A 12,457-nucleotide genomic window follows, 5' to 3' on the forward strand; every position below is an offset into this window, starting at 1 on the left:
GACACAAGACTAAATAGCTGGTGCTTTAAATGTAGGTATCCATCATTACTGTTTTGTAGCATCATTGTATTAACAGACCCTTCACAAACATGCATGTATTAATGACTTCAAACATTTTTTAAATGTTCATCAAGATAAATGAAACAAAAAATGTGTGGTTGACAGCTTTAGTAATTCAATATTTTGAAATGTTTTTTAAAATCTATTTTTAATAACTTTCTTTTTTGAGCCAATAATCCACAGCCCACCCTGTCTGATTCTGCTCCTCTCAGCTTTCTTTCTGTTTAAAATAAAATAAAATCCTCTTCTCTTTTAACAGCTGCATTCTTACTTGGCGTTTTTTATTTTGGAACAGGATTATTTGCTTCAGATGGGTGGGATTTTACATCAGGAACTCTAAGCATTCCTAGTCCTTCTCACTACATTCAACCCTCTCTTATCTCCTACTGTAGCATTTTGGAATGTGGAACCGTGAGGGCAAAATAGGACTGCTGATAATTATCTCAGGTTTTCAGTGCAGAGGTTAAAAGCAAACCTGTGGGATTGTTCTGGATATCTAGGCAATTAGAATCTTTGCTAGGTGATTAGATGCCACGTTTACCACCAGGGAAAGTTTTCCAAAGGTCTAGACTAGGATGTGGTGGCAGCTCCAGTGCTTGAGTGATTTAACATTGGACTTGATTATATACTGTAGTGAACATTCAAGCCTTGCAGGAGATTAGAGATAATGAGGTCTCTTCCATCTCTAACTTCTGTACCACTTTGGTATTTGTTTTAATGGCCATTTTATACATGTGCCCTAATCTGCAGTTATGGAGAATGTCACAGAAAGGTTATGTGTGTATCTGTATGGTAGATGAGACTGATCTTCAAAGTTCTGATCTAGATGTAACATTTCCTGGTGGTTGGAGATGAGGCATCTGGAAGGTTGGTTTGACCCAGTATGAAGAGAATGGTCAGCCATGAGGTTCCTATCCATATCCCAAGGTCCAAGGAGCAGGGTGGGTATTTGGTTTGGTCCCATCTCCGCAAAGTGTGTAGAGGAGCATGTGTACATGCAACATGACCAAGCAATGCTTGCTGTGGACCTCTTTGTTACATCGGTGACTGATGAGATCTGGAATTTTGGCAAAGCCCCTTTTGTAATATTAGGGGTCTTTTGAGCCTTTTCACTAGTACCTCCAACATGACAGCCAGGGAAAGGGAAAACTGAAAAGAAAACAGGACTTCAGAAATCTGGCTGAAGCCCAGTCCGTTGTCAGATTCTTACTGCCAGAAAGATTTGGCAGTATCTGTGCAAGAAAATAGGCTTTAATTTTGCACCGACGTATCCAGAGTATTGGGGGGGACAGTTTGACTTCTGGTTTTCAGGCAGTATTGCTGAAATAACAACACGCACAAAGCAGACCCTCTTGGGCCAATAATCTTCAATAATAGCTTGAGTGAAAACTGGTATTTGCATATTGGACAGGTAGTAGCAGCCACTGGGGTAGATAAATTTTGTCTCTGTGGTGTACTTTGCTCCTAGAGTTGGGGAGTAAATAGGTGTAAATAGTCCAAGAAATGCATGCTTTTCTCATGTGTGATTTTTAAAGCATAGGCTACTGGCTGTTGTGTAACAGGGTTACACAAGATGGAACTGGTCGGATGACTGTTTAGGGCCTCTAAAACATTCTCATCTGGAAATAGAGGAAATTGAAAAAAATTGATTTAGTTGTAAATTAAATGAAAAGACTTTGTTACCGTTCGGCCCTATTGCAGTTGGCATCTCGGGTGCTTTCCTTTACGATGTCCTCTTTGATTTCTCCTGACCTTATTCCTGTTACTCGGAGTTCCTAACTTTGCCTACTTTTGCTGAATGTTTCAGAACCATAAACCTGATTGATTACTATGCTCAGCAAGGTGTTGAATTATTTATGGGTCTGCTGGGATCCCCGGACTTGCCAGCAACAGGCATCCAGCCAGTGAGGAAAGGGGCCAAATTGTGAAGGGGAAAGCCTCAGCACACATTGAAATTAACTTGAGGAAAACAGAATGTGTGGTAGTTCAGTATTGTTCTCTGCAAGATCTCACGTACACATCCAAATTGGTGTCCTATGCAGTAATGTTCCAACTGCAATGGAAAAGGCCCTAGAAATTCTAACAGTGGTCTTGATCGTGGTAAAATGCTATTAGTGTCCAGGAAGGTCAGGCATTGTGGCATAAGATGAACTTAGTTCTTGATCTTTCAGGTCTAGAAAACGGTGCATAGTCAGGATTGTAGCGTATTGCAGCTACAACCGGCTGTCTCCGTTCAGAGGATGCTGCAGGCCAGGACTGAGGTGCATTAGTAGAACGGTGTGGGAGGGAGACCTCAGATGAAATAGCAGGAGGCTCTCGTAGATCAGGAGTGACGTGCATTGGCAGAGAGGTTCGTATGTTTAGGAAAGAGAAGGAGTACAAAAGGGCCAGATGCGTATGAAGAGCGGAAGAGCAGGGCGTGTTTAGGCCCTGGGTGAAATGCTTTGGCAGAACTTCCCATGGAGACGTGCCGGACTGCTAGGACTGGGATTATGTGTGGAGAAAGAGGAACCAGAAGGCTGGGGTGTGGGTCTCTGGACTGGAATAGCATAGAATGCGGCAGGTCAAGCCCAGCGTGCGTTAGGTACAGCAGCTGCCCATTCTTCTGCCTGCCTCGAGCCTGCACTGTCAGGTCTTTGCACCAAATTCCTACAAAACGAAATAAAATCGTGAGAGAAGTGTAATGAAAGCAGTTAGAAAATTAGAATAGTGGGTGGCTGGCTTTCCTCAGCTGTTAAAGCCTTTAATTACCCTTTTCGAGTTCTAGTCCTGTTTGGATGCACAGGCTTTGGGAGGAAACGGTGAAATAATAAAAGCCATTCATAAAGTGAGATGGGGCTGCATAATCCCGACTCCATTTGTTATTCCATTTGTTGGAGGGGGGTGGGGTCAGAGCCCGAGTTTTGGCCCGAGTCTGTTGACCCAGGCTGGGAGGCTTGCTGCCACAGGCTCTGTAGACATATCCATAGATGACTGAAATGAGAACAAGTTGACTAAAGTTTGAAATGGCCACATGAGTTAGGAACAACGGGTCAGATTCTTTCCTATGGTCTAGCCCCTTTGCTCTGAGCTGTCCATTCCAAGGTCCTGGATAGCTGCTAGATCTCCACAGCTACGGATAAACCCTGCGTGGCAGAATCCCTAGCTAGCGTAGTGCCAGAATAGCCAGGACACCTGACACCCCCAGCAGGCCCCCTTGCTGAAGGCGGCCTGGCTGGAGTACTACCGCTCTGTGGCTATTCTCAATCAGTGCAAAGGCTTCTTGGGGTCTTAGCCAGCCAATGTAATTTGGAGCAGACCCCAGGCTGCTCTGAGGAAAGCCAGGGCCAGCCAGAACTGGCCCCAGAATTAGGCTGTCACAGTTGGCGCCTGTGCAGCATGCCAACTAAGTCATGCCCAGAGGACAATGGACGCGGCTGAGACTCTAGCCCAGTGAAAGGATGAAGGTATCCCATTTAGTCTCTCCAGCCTGATAGTTCTGAGGCTGATTGTTGCTGGGGCATTTTGCCTGGATTCCCTAATTCCAGATGAGAGATTTTAGATAGATTGGAAGCTTCTGGAGCTCCTGCCCTTACGAAGATTTATTATGAGCAATTGCAAAGAAGATTTCTCCTGTTACTGGCCAGGAAGTTTGAATAAAACAGAAAATCTTTGTTTCCACTTTAAATGTTTTAAATTGAAATGCTTAAAAATACTTCATCACTGGAACAAAGCTGTGTGTTGCCTGCTTTTGTTTGTTTGTTTCTTCTTCCTGAGCGAGGCACTGCCCGGAGGATAGACAGCTTAACCAAAAAAATAAAAATAAAATAAAATAAAATCTTTAAGATGACATTTTGTACAGGCTGGAATGATCCATTTGTAATTGCCGTTATCTGCTTAGTTTTGCAGCATTGCTGGAACAAGGTATGCCTCAAGGTGCCATTTCTACCCTTCCCCCCGCCCCCCACAGAATATATTTTTAGTGTTAGTTACAGTGGTAGATTTCTTGAATTAACATTTTAGTTGGGAACATGAGAGCTATGGTCTAAGGAGACAGTTGTTAGCAATATACATCTGTATTCTCCGTATATGTTGTAATGGAATGGCTAATGTGCATGGACCAATGCCCTCTACTGTATAGAATCCGAAATTCTCCACCCTGTATCAAGGGGCCTTTAGAATTCACAGTCATTTTCCTTCAGATCAAGAGGTTAGAGGCCAGTGCTTTTGAATAGGAGGATCTGAGTTCTATCCCTGCTGTTGCTATAAAGTTTCAAATGGCCTTGGTGTGCAGTACTGCGACAACTTGGAAGGCTTAAATGGCCACAGGTTTGTTACAATACCAATTCAGTTCAGGCTGTGAAAGCTGCCTTGTGGATCATGCATATGGTAAATGATGATAGCTGTCCGATTTGGCTTCAAGGACCAGATAACCTGGACGGGACCATTTTAGGCCTCCTTTAAGCAGTATTTGGAAATGTGTTGGCCATTTTCAGGTTACTCTAGAAAGCAATAGGTTTCAAATCCCAGTGCAAAGGGGGCTGCGGTGTTGCAGTTAAGGCCACATTAACGTAATAGCTGATAAAGCAAGGGAGCACTTAACATTCCTATACACCTGCCCGTGGGAGCTGGAATTGTAAATGAGCTTCTCTTAAACGATAAAACACATCACAGAATTGTTAATAAAATCCTCACATTAATAATATGCGTTGTGCCTTCATTCATCTTGGTGCCACCATCTTGATTAGCCAGGTTGTTAAGTTAATATTTATTTGTATTCCAGTGGCACCTTGGAACCCTAATCACAGACCATTGTGCTAGGCGCTGTACAGACACAGTACAAAAAGAAGGTCCCTACCCCAAGGATCTCACAGTCGTCCAACTTTGGGAAGGTGTGAAAGTCACCTCTTCTTTCCCAGCAGTGTCACCCAAATGCAGCGAACACTCATCCTACCGCAGGCTGTGGCAGTGGGGTAATGAGCTAGCTATCTGCCAGCAGAAGTTTGTAATCCAAACCAAATGGCCAAAAAATGCATACATTAATCAAATGTGAGTGGCAGCAACATTCATTGAGGGTGAGGCCCACTCCATCTACACGAAGCCTGAGTTAGCTGGGCTCGATGCACGTGAGCAGTTGGGGAGATGAATTCGATCTCCCTTAATCCAGAGCCAGAATCCGGTGCTACTCGGCAACTCTCTTGCAGCTGCTCTTTCAGCCTATATGCTGGAATAGCGACCAGAGTTCCTCTGTACCAGTTGTGTGAGGGTACTGGGGGCAATGATCTGTCGATCTGCCTGGATTCACAACCCCTTTCTTCCCTCCTTGTGGCCTTCTGGGTTGCCATGGAGACCCTTTCTGGGGTGTATAGGGTGTGTGTGTAAGCACCCATGGGGGGCTGCTCTGCCCTTCATTGCCCCACGCAGTCCTTATGCAGAGATTAAGTGGTACAGAGGTAACTGCCCTGGCCCTCCACACCATGTGTGAATTTCACCCTTAAACATCACAAACCCTGCTATGCTAGGTTCCTACGTGTCATTTATTTTAATGCTGCTCCCCAGCAGGGATGGTGTAATTATCAGATTCATATCACCAAAGCTCACCGAAACCACAGGTTCCAGTATCAAGGGAGGTCGACTCAGCCCTTCATCCTTTTGACATACAATAGAATTCCCTGGAGTTTACTCTGTGTGTGTGTGTGTCTGTCTGTCTGTCCTTGTCTGTTTCTCTTTCTTTGTCCGTCTGTCTCACTGATGTGAATGTGAAAAACAAGTTTATGTTGGTTACTCTGGACATATTTTATAGGGGCAGGAGTTTGCCCTAATGTCACTGGAAAAAATCTCTCCATTGTGATTGATCAGCTATTTCCCTTCCCATAATAGGTGTCTGCATTACTCCGGCATTGAGTGTACAGAGGTTGTGAAGCACTTTAGAATGAGAGGTGGTATAAATCTGTGAATTATGATTGCTAATAAAAGGTCTTTATTAACAATAAATTCCTTTTAAATAAATCAGATGCAGATACAAAATAAGAAACCCAAAGTGGCACATGCCATAAATTATCAGCAAATATTACATGCAGCCTGACAGGCACAAGAGCATAACATGCTTTAAACAGAAAAAATGAATATCTTATAAAGGTGAAAAATAAAGAAGGTTTACTGGGTTATATGCATTTGTGTGACTTCACTTCTTGACTCCTTTTCCCATTTACACAGCGTTAGGGATGCTCGTGATTCTTTGCCACTTCTTCCCATCCATGGCACAAGTTCATAGGTCTTGGAGTTCTAGTCCTTTTCTCTTCAAACTTCGCTTAACAGAGTCTTTCCATTGTATCCCAGTCTTCCATGTCCTTTCTTGCTATCCTCTTTGTCCCACGCTTTCTTTGCTGTTCATTCTTTTGCCATTCTTATCACATGTCCATCTCAAATGTGCGGCTCTCCAGTCCATCTATAACTGAGAGTCCCAAGTTCATCTTATCCCTGATTTCTTCCACACACACTCTGTTTATCCTCTACTTCCTACCATTCTCCTCCTTCCAGTTACAGAGAATCCACCATTTACTTTAGTTCAAAGCAGCAAGTGACCCATGCCTCAGGCTGCAGAGGAAGGCCACCTCTTGCCCCCCAGGAGTCTCTACCAGTGTGACCTGGAGGAAAATTCATAGGCAAGGCCCTGTATACTCGCAACAAGCTGGACCTGGCTCCTCTTGCAAGGCCCCATAGTGTTTGCATCACCCCAGTACTGATTCCTGGTGCAAGCGCTGAAGAAAGCGTGGGCGTCCCTTTGGGCTTGTGTGTCCTCAGAGGTAGCTCAGGCCTGTCTCTGGGAGGGGACCTGTTTCCTTCTTCCTCTCCATGCTATAGGCAGGGGCAGAGTGGCTTGAAATTCTCTGTGGGGCATTGAACTCCTTAGGTCTCCAGCTGCCCCACTGCCCCTGCTTAATGGAAGCTTCGCCTGAGGTAGGCCTGGATAAAAACAGCATCACAGAGTTTCGGGCCAGAGGGATGAGACCTCCTGTGTATCAGAGGCTGCCAACCCCACCCCGCATCCACACACTAAACTCAGCAACAGAAATGAGACCAAAGTAAATGAGACCCCCAGGAGACTAGACTATTATGTGCCACAGGCAGAGAATCGGCAGGACCGAGGTGCACCAGCGCTGGAGGTCCACTGCAATGGCCGGGAAATGTTTGAGCACTTCCGACTTTGGCTCGTAGTTTTTACTGGGAATTTTGCCTGAATAATTCTTGAGTAAGAACTTTGGCATTAGGTCCGTGGGTTGGCTACAGCCAACCAAGCAAACATCCTTTTCAAAGTCAAGGGAAAATTCAGAGATGACTTGCAAAGAGAAAATATTTTTTCATTTCTGCTTTTTGATGTACAAAGGGCTGAACTAAAAATGTCAGTTCTGCTTCTTTCTTCACACGAGAAATACCGGTGGGTGTTTTGAATCTTCCCCAGAGAGGTTTTCCCCCAGCTGTGCGGTAGGGGGTTGAGTTGAATAGGTGTTGAGAGTTTTAAGAATTCTGACCATAAATTCCTCCCCCTCTCCCAGTTGCTCAGGTTTCAATTTCTTGTGAGGTTATAAACCGATGAGTTCTCCAGTTGTCCATAGAGTTTCAGGCTAGACCAGACTTGTAATTCTAATATAAAAATGAGCGAACTTAACTCACTTTGGCCTATTTTACACATCATAAAGAAGCTAGAAAGGGTCACAAATGCAATTAATTTTCCTTTGTGGGTCAATTTTAACCAAAGCACCATGATAGGAACAAAGATGCAACAAGAGTAGCCCCCCTTTAAAAGCTGTTGAGCCTGAGAATGAAATCGTTAGGTAGTCTGCATTCCTGATCTATTATACCGAGAGAAGCACATTTTTTACCTGGGCTTGGGAGCTGCCAGCTGACATGGTGCCAATTCTAGATGCCTGCCATTAACTTTAAAACAGTCTCACATTGTTGGATTAATGAGTCACCCTTGTATCAACACAGAGACAAGCCAAGCATATTATTTCTTCTCAGGGAAATTACTGGAAAAGACAATTCCTTCCTTTTAAAATCCCACTTCACCTCCAGTTTTGGCATCCGGTAGCCAGCATCAGCTGTTACTCTGCAGCATGCTGTGGGTTTGGGCAGGGGTTGTCTGAGGGATAGGGAACTAGCCCAAACCTGGGTTGGGGGCGAGTTTGCTTCTTAAAATATACTCTGACGTCACAGCTCCTTGGTAAGGAACATAGTTGGTGTCTGGAATGGGAATAGGACAGACTGGCACTTCACCCAGAGGAAAATAAACAAAGAGGCGAAGCCTTCTATTGAGTAGGACTCCCAGCCAATTAGAGAGGAATTTGTTTCACGTATCTGCATGTTTTTCTTCTTACCTATATTAAGGTCGAGTTGGTAATCCTCAGCCTCTGGTTGCTTACTATATCTATAGGTATAGATAGATTAGATTAGATAAATAGATATTTAAGGAACACTAAGACTGGCCAGAATGAGGTTGGGAACCCTAGCAGAAGGATTGTCTGTTGTAAATGCTAGGCACTATTACGCCGTGAGGATGGATTTAAAAAAAATGAATACTTTTGCTAGGCTGGATCTGGAGACAGCAGACGCAGTCCTGAGTGACAGGGAAGGAGAATGTCACACATGGCCTGGTTCTTCTAGGTTCTCAGCACCTTTCTGGAAGGTACTGAGCACCCTCAAACCTTACAGGATTTGGCCCACCGTCTTGCAGGAATGGCCTCTTGTGAGTCAAGGAGCAGCTGACTTGGGAGAAGGGTTTCCGCTGGGCAGGGGAAATCAAGATTCCACTCTGAGATGGAAGTGGAGAGGGAGGATCCTAGAAGAAACAGACAGATCTATTTTTTCTTCCACCCCCTCTGCTTGCCAGGTTGGTGTAAGACTAACTCACTACATTATACTGTATCTCATTCCTTCAGTTGTTATGTTAGGGCATAAGCACTACCATCTAGGAACAGACTGATCCTCCCTCTGTCTCAGTTGTCTGTCTCCAAGAGTGGCTGATGCCAAGTGCTTTAAAGGAACATGCAAACCTTCTATAATGCACCTAATTGTGCTATCCAATCCTGTGGGGGGAATTGCTTCCCGACCCCAGCTGGTGCATCTGTAGGCTGTATGCGAACATCATCTTGATCTAATATTCATTTGGAAAAAGCACACATCTCTGCATGTCCAATAATGAACTCAGAGTAACTTCCCTCATGCATTCACCTTTTGAACGTGCTCTCATGTCTTGAATACTCTTTCTATGTGTCTCTAGTGTAGCAAAAACAGTGACTTGTCCATGAAATAAACACAAATGGAAACCCTTTCCCGGGAGATCTGGGAAGTGAATGTTGGAATGTTAAGATATGCATCTTATGCACTAAGGATTATATCCTCCTCCACAGGCAAAGTCTCAAAATGAAGTCAACAGTATATTCAAAGTAGCATTGCAACATTTACAATAATTAGAAAAGCACATGCTGAAGGGGTGGGGGTATTGTAATGGGATATCTAGTCTGTCAGCGATAGGTTACTAGTTCAGCTCTCATCTAAGGTTCTAATGCTGAGGTTTTTATTAAACCCAAAGAGTCTAATTTGCAGAGATCTGAACACACAATCCATCCATTGACTCCAACTAGAGATGGGGGTGTTCCGCCCCTCTGAAAATCAGATCACTTACTTTGGTGCCTGAATGTGGAGTTAGCTGCCTAATTTCAGGCATCAAAGTTCTTACTCCACCTGCATTTCCATTGGCTTCTTTGGGAGGAAAGCTGCAGTTAAAGGCTTTGGGTTGGACTCTCAAAAGCCCAAAGCGCACTTAGGCTCCCAACTCCCATTGTCTTCCAGGATGCCTTTGAAAATCTCCCCCTTCACCATCTGTCCCTCGGCTGGCGGAGACCAGGTGCTGGTGACTGTTCAACAGCTTGAAAGGAATGGCTGGTGGTGGGGATCTGAGGTCAGGTCCTAGCGTGGGAGGGGTCCAAATAACAAAAAAAATTACCAGTTCTGTTGGAAATATCAACAGACATCCAATAGGATGGGAGACTCATCTGTCCATTAAGGGCGTGGTCCCTTCCAAACAGGGATGAGGTAGATTTGCAGGGAGCAGTAGGTGAGAGAAACTTGCAGAACCATTGTCCAGGATGTACCCATTCTGCAGCCAGAGAGAAGTCACACTTTAGGGATGTTAGTTTGGAACAAATTTGACCCACATGTCAGTAAGAGAAAAGACTGGATGAAGTTTCAGGTGGGAAGCAAGAGGGAAGGAAAGTCCCCTTATTGTAGCTGATCTGGTTCACCCACCACCTAGCGTTCATGCTGATTGCTCTATCAATGAAAGACCTGCCATGAAAGAACGTACACCCAATGGCAAAGCAAGCGAGGTTTGTTTGCTGACTCGTGGCAAGCAAGGTCATGGAACTGTATTGTATATCAAAGCAATGTTAATATTAGGAAATTCCATAACAAATCATATTTTCTCTTGACCTTTCTGTTTCTGGAAATGTAGACATAATAAACAAATGTGGAAGGGATGAGCTTGTACTGAAATATGAGCATATGGTAGAGTGGAAAATAAAGAAAACAAGGAAGCAATTAAATGCACAACGAAGGGAATTAACCAATATGCAATCCATTACATATTTATTTATACTCAGGGGCATAGCAAATAATAATAGGGTTTCCACAAGGAAAATGGTCTCTGTTCCTTATTTAAACACCCTTATGGAATCACAGCAGTTACAGATGGAAAAATCCTTTCTATCTCCTTGTTCATTCGGGGTTCTTCCATGCAGGAGATTTTCTAGTGCTTTTGTCTATGCTTATAGAATGGTTATGGAAATGCAGTTTCTGCAGCATCTTAGATTGTAAGCTCCTTGGGACAGGGTTTGTGTCTTCATATGTGTTTGTACAGTGCCTAGAGGAATAGAATTCTGATGCTGCTTGGAGATTCTGGGCAGTGCCATACTAGAAATATTAAATAACCACAGCTGTAAGAATTGGCTAGAGATGGGCAGGAAGGAAAATTGGATTTGCTTTTGCCAGCTCTCACTGATCAGCTTTCAGTTCTGCAAGCACAAATTCAAGGGCCGTTGGGCTCTGTATCCCATGTGTGCACCCATCCTAACATAGGTTTTGGTCTAGGCCAGTATTTCTCAACCTTTTTTATACCAGGGACTGGCTTGCTGCCAGAGAGACCTCAGAGACCAGTGCCGGTCCACGGACTGGTCATTGAGAAACGCTGGTTTAGGCCATCTGTAATTGGCTGATTTGAAATGTAGTCCCCAGGTTCATGTGCTTAAAATTAGGCAGCTGCTTGTTGAATTGCGGCCTAAGCGTCTAGGTAGGTAGTCTGATTTTCAGAGGTAGTGAGCACTCGTAGCCTCTGATGACCTTAATGGGAATTTCAGATGCTCAGCAGCTCTGAAAATAAGACTATTTTTAGGTGCTTAAATATGTGTTTGGTGGTAAACTTGTCAAAAGCTTCCAGTGGGTTCTTAAATCACTTGGGTGCTTTCAAAAATTTTCCCCCGGGTGTCTAACTTTAGGTACTCAAGTCTGAAACTTTTTGGTCCTTGTCTTTTGACAAGACTGAAGTCCTGCTTTGGAACTGCCCACAGAACCTTTGAACTGCTCATGACGCTGGATGTGTTACTTATTGCTTGCCATTAAAGGCATCTTTTCCATCTTGCTGAGCTGCTTGATGGATTCCAGCCTTAATGTGGTCTTCTCCGATTCTGCTGTTTGTCGTTGGGGGGCTTACGTCTCACACTAAAGGTTGTTCCATGTCTGTGGTTATACACGGAAACATTTCCAAGTCTTTATCCTATTATCTCTGGAGTCCCATAAAGTTTGATTTGAGGACATAGCTTTTTTCCCCATTTATCTCTGGCATTTTGGTTGGCACGGTGCTATTTGTGAGCATGATCTAAATTCTTCTAATCTGGGTGATGCCAATGTAGCATACTGTTTGTTCCCGTATAAAAAATGATGGTGATGCAGTTGACATAATTAACGAGTTTGCTGGAGCGGGGTGAGGTCTCCGTAAGGATAGGATATCTGTGCATCTTCTCTTTGTGACTCAGAATTGTTCATTGTTGGCCCTTCTCGGGATGCTAATGGAATGCAGAATTTCCCTTTTACATTTGGGTCTGGATATTATTATACCAAAAAAAATTATGATCCCTAATCTTGGTTTATTTATGGACCTGGCTTCAGCTGTTAAAAACCCTGTTTCAAATGTGATTAGAGCTGCCTTTTGTCAGTGAAAAGCTTTGGCATTCGTCTGTTTCCCTTTGGATGATTCTCCTATGGCCATCATTATCCTGGCTGTTTTGATCTAAATGGGTCTGCACTGCATTTGAGCCTCTGCTTTGTTAATGGGCAGCCACCTTCATTCCTGAAAGGCCAAGGA

This window comes from Natator depressus, chromosome 12 (assembly GCF_965152275.1).
Source record: "Natator depressus isolate rNatDep1 chromosome 12, rNatDep2.hap1, whole genome shotgun sequence".
In the NCBI taxonomy this organism is placed as follows: domain Eukaryota; kingdom Metazoa; phylum Chordata; order Testudines; family Cheloniidae; genus Natator; species Natator depressus.